Here is a 5,000-nt window from a genome sequence, read left to right on the forward strand (position 1 = left end):
TGCCCTCCTCCTCCTCCTCCTCCACCTTCTCTCCCTCCTTGCCCTCCTCCTCCTCCACCCTTTCATCCTCCTCCACTCTCTCCTCCTCCCTCTTCCTCCTCCTCCTCCACCTCCTCTCCCTCCTTGCCCTCCTCCTCCTCCACCCTATCCTCCTCCTCCACTCTCTCCTCCTCCCTCTTCCTCCTCCTCCTCCTCCTCCTCCTTCCACTCTTCCTGCTTGCAATCATAACGCGAGAGCAGGCTGTGCGTGGATGATGAGCCGGAGAATGATCTGTTGTTGTTTGGTGCTGGAGGCTGAGGACGGGAAGGGAGGGGGGGGGGGGGGGGAGGGGAGGCTGAGGACGGGAGGGGAAGGGAGGCTGAGGAGGGGAGGGGAAAGGGAGGGGAGGGGAGGGGAGGCCGAGGACGGGATGGGAGGGGAGAGAGAGGGGAAGGGGAGGCTGAGGACGGGAGGGGAGGGGAGGGGAGAGGAGGCTGAGGACGGGAAGGGAGGGGAGGGGATGGGAAAGGGAGGGGAAGGAGTTTATTTTTTATTCCTAATATTTTTTTATTTATCTTTTGTTTTTGGAAGGGTTGGAGGAGGAGGAGGAGGAGGAGGAGGAGGAGGAGGAGGAGGAGGAGGAGGAGGGCGGGGTGGGTGGATAGGGGAGGAGTTAGGGAGAGATGGGGAGGAGTGAGAAAGATAATCAACGAATCCATATTAATATTGCGTGTACATATGCGTATTATTGTTATTTACGTCGAGCGTCGCGGCGAAATGGTAAGAAGCAGACGAGACGTTCTCGGCAGAACATCTTCTCGCGGGGAACTTATCACCGGATGTGGTAGTTCCGGGGACCATGCTTTCACTTCTCGGTTTGTTTGTTTGTCTGTTTGTCTGTCTCTTTCTTTCTCTTTCTCTTGGTTTCTCTTTTTGTTGACTTTATTTCTCTTTTTATTTGCTTTCTTTTTTATTTTTATTCGCTTTCTTTCTCTTTTTATTATCTCTCTTTCTCTTTTTATTCTCTCTTTCTCTTTTTATTCTCTCTTTCTCTTTTTATTCTCTCTCTCTCTCTCTTTCTCTCTCTCTCTCTCTCTCTCTCTTCTCCTGCTCGTCTCTCCCTCCCTCTCCTCTCCATCTCCCTCTTTCTCTCTCTATCTCCCCTCGCTCTTCTACTCCTCCTTCTCTCTTCTCTTTCGCTCTCTCTCTCTCTCACACACTCATCTCTCTCTCTCTCTCTCTCTCTCTCTCTCTCTCATCTCTCTCCATAAAAACCCCCACTCCAAAACCTTCGCGCGCAGTAGTCGCTCTCGCTCAGCATTCTCCGGACTCTGCAGTGCTATTACTCCAACCCCCCCACTCCGTACCCATCTTCGTCACCCCTCCTACGTACTCTCCTCGCTTCTCCGATCGCCCTCTACCCCTCCCAACTCATTCCTCTTCCCTGAGCCACTCCCCCACCCATCCGCATACAAGCGACTCCTCCCCCGCTCCCCCAGTCACGCCTCCCATCTCTCAAATCCCCTCTCTCTTCGCACGCCCAGAAACGGAAAAAATCCCTATAACCAATCCCCACCCTCCCCCGAATCCGCACTTCCACCTCCCAGCTCCTCCAAACCCACCGCCTCTCCCCGATCAGCTGACAAACACATCCATCCCCAACTCCTTCCAGATGCTACACCTCTCATCCTCACCGTCGCACACCACTCCGGCTCACCAATGCGCCATCTAAATCCCCAATGCCTCCGCCCCCCTCCTTCCCTCGTCTCTCCCCATCGAGAAAAATCTCACCACCTTCAACCAGCCTCAAATGATCTCTTTCCTCTCTCTCTCTCTCTCTCTCTCTCTCTCTCTCTCTCTCCCTCTCTCCCTCCCTCTCCCTCTCCCGCTCCCTCTCCCTCTCCCTCTCCCTCTTCATCCTTCTATTTATCCATCAAACTATGAATACATCTATCCTCCTAACAGTCGATCGATCTATCAATCTATCTATCAATCTATCTATCAGTCAACCTCTCCATCTATTAGTCTATCCACGTATCTATTTATCTATTAGACTGTGTAGAGCGCGTGTGTATGTATTTGATGTATTTGAGAGCCTCTCGTTACTCCCGGAAGATTTACCGTTTGTTTATGGCAAGGTGCTCAAGAGAGGGAGAGAGGGGGAGAAGTGGAGGGGGGGGGGGAGGTGTAGAGGGAAGGGGAGAGGGGAGAGGGGAGAGAGGGAGAGACAGACGGAGGGAGGAGTGGGGGGGGGGGTAGAGGGAAGGGGAGAGGGAGAGAAAGGAGGAGGGAGAAGTGGAGGGGGGGGGAGAGGAAGAGGGGGAAGGGGAGAGGAAAGGAAAGAGGGAGGAGGAGGTAGAGGAAGAGGGGGAAGGGGAGAGGAAAGGAAAGAGGGAGAAGGGAGAGAGAGGGAGAAGTGGAGAGTGGTAGAGGGAGAGGAAGGGAGAGAGGGAGGAGGAGGTAGAGGGATAGGGAGAGGGAGAGAAAGAGGGAGGGAGAAAGGAGAGAGCGAGGAGGAGGTAGAGGGAATGAGAGGGAGAGGGGGAAGGGGAGAGGAGAGGGAGAGAAAGGGGGTAGGGAAGGAGAAGGGGAAGGAAAAGGAGAGGAAAGGAAGTGGAGGGGGAGACTGAGTGAGAGAGAGAGAGAATGAGTAAGTGAGTGAGTTAATTAGTGAGTGTATGTATACCTGTGTGTGCGCGTATGTGCGTGCGTGCATGCGTGTATGTTTATGTTTGTTCATCTGTTTTGTTTTTCATAAAAGATATTGAAATAGCAGAGCACAATATTTTCCCCGCAATTTACTTTTTTTTACATCGCTTTATGAATAGAGTTTTCAGTTTGCAATTGAAATAAAATGCGTAATTAATTCCATGTGTCTCGCTGGAAAATTAGGAAACTCTGTGTTTTTTATTCTGGTGCTGGAAATGGTTTGTGCAACGGTATATATATAGGTATAAAATTTATATATATAATATAGATATAATATATATAATATTTTATAATAATATATAATAATATATATATATATATTATATGTATATATATACAAAATATATAATAGTAATATATATATATAGTATATATATATATATGTAATATAGTATGATATATGTATGTATTGGTATATATATATATGTAATATATATTGTATTTTATATATATATAATATATATATAATATATATATAATATAATAGATAATATATCTATAGTGTATATAAATACGTATGTATATTATGTATGTACAGTATATATATATTATATATATATAATATATAAATATATATATTATATATATATATATATATATTTATATATATATATATAATATATACCTGTAATATATTTGATATTTTTTTTCTTATTTTTTTTGTTATTAACAACATCACACCGAGCAACAACTGACACATCACAACACGTAAACACACACCAACACACACACACAGCAACACACACAACACATCACACACACAACACACACACACACACACCCACCACACTACACACACACACACACACACACACACACACACACACACACAGTGCTTGTATAACTATTCTTGTGGATGTAGGAGTATGTGCTTGCTTGTACGTAGGGAAGAGATCCTGAGATGTTGATAATCCCATTGACTTTATATAAACAATTGTTCGCTCGTCTATTTATTTCTTCTGCGCTGTCTCATTTCGGAAGGAAGAGGAAGGGAAGGAAATAATTGAAAAGAGAAGGAAAGGGATATATATAGACCACGACATCCCAGTCCTCCTTCTGCTCCTGCTCCTCCTCCTCCTCCTTCTCCTCTTTCTCTTTCTCCTTCTCTTCTTTCTCTTTCTCCTACTCTTCTTTCTCTTTCTCCTTCTCCTCCTCTTCTTTCTCTTTCTCCTTCTCCTCCTCTTCCACCTCCTCTTCCTTCTTTTCTTCCTTCTCCTCCTCCTTTTCTTTCTCCTCCCCTCCTCCTCTTCCTTCTTCTCCTCTTCCACCTCTTCCTTCTTTTCCTTCTCTTTCTCTTCCTCCTGCTCCTCCTCTTCCTCCATCTGTTCCTCTTCCTTCTCTCCCTCCTCTCCCTCCTCCTCTACCCCCCGCGCTCCTCCTCCTCCTGCTCCACATTCTCCTCTCCCCCTCCTTCTCCCCCCCCCCCCCACCCGCCTATTCCTCCTTCTCCTCCTCAGAACAGTAATGTTATCATTAACAATGATAACGAGGTATGATGATGATGATGATAAGAAGAAGAACGAGAATTATAAAATGAGAAGAGGAAGAAGAGAAAATGATAATAATAAGAAAAAAGTAAGAGAAAATAGGAAGAAGAAAAAGGGGAGAACATAGGAAAAAGAAGAAGAAGAGAAAATAGGAAGAAGAAAAAGAAGAGAAAATAGGAAGAAGAAGAAGAAGAAGAAGAAGAAGAAGAAGAAGAAGAAGAAGAAGAAGAAGAAGAAGAAGAAGAAGAAGAAGAAGAAAGGGCGAAAGGAAGGAAGTGGTGGGTTGTAATTGTAGGTGGAATGGGTGGCGAGGAGTGGGGGGTGGGGGGGGGGGCACGCAGGCCCACCAGGCACAGTGTCAGACGGAGGAGAGCCAGCCCGGGTCGGTGGGCTCAGTTGTGGCTGGGGAGCCGTCGCGAACACACGTCCCCCACGCGCGCGCTCGTCCTCGTCCTGGTCCTCGTCCTCGTCGTCCTGGTCCTCCGCGTCCACTTCCTCCTTCTCCTCCTCCACTTCCTTCCTTCTTCCCCTTAGCGTGTCCTACAGTGCCTCCTTCGACGTCGACAGCAGGTGTTTCTTCGAAGATTTATTATTTTTTGTTTTTTATTTTTTGGGGGGGTTCTGTTGCTCTTGTTTCTCCTTCTTCTCCTCCTTGTCTCTTCTTCCTTTTTTTTTATTCTCCTCTTGTTTCTCTCTCTCTCTCTCGTTCTCGTTCTCTCTATCTGTCTCTCGCAGCAATAATAATCTCTCTCTTGGAGTGTTTTTTGTTGTTGTTTATCGAAGAAAAGAAAAATATTCGTGTTTTTTTGTGTGTGTTTTTTTTT

General features: G+C 46.4%; 1 long non-coding RNA gene across 1 annotated transcript in view; it reads left to right on the forward strand.

Moving 5' to 3' along the window:
* Nucleotides 1-4,654: 4,654 nt before the first annotated feature.
* Nucleotides 4,655-5,000, forward strand: part of LOC147466484 (uncharacterized) — a 1,813-nt gene continuing 1,467 nt past the window's right edge. The window contains exon 1 of the long non-coding RNA XR_015190874.1: nt 4,655-4,746. This is a non-coding gene — a long non-coding RNA (uncharacterized LOC147466484). The remainder of the gene's footprint in view (nt 4,747-5,000) is intronic.

The sequence above is a fragment of the Penaeus japonicus genome, unplaced genomic scaffold, assembly GCF_977035675.1.
Source record: "Penaeus japonicus unplaced genomic scaffold, GWHDUDI00000001_assembly GWHDUDI00000553, whole genome shotgun sequence".
In the NCBI taxonomy this organism is placed as follows: Eukaryota; Metazoa; Arthropoda; class Malacostraca; order Decapoda; family Penaeidae; genus Penaeus; species Penaeus japonicus.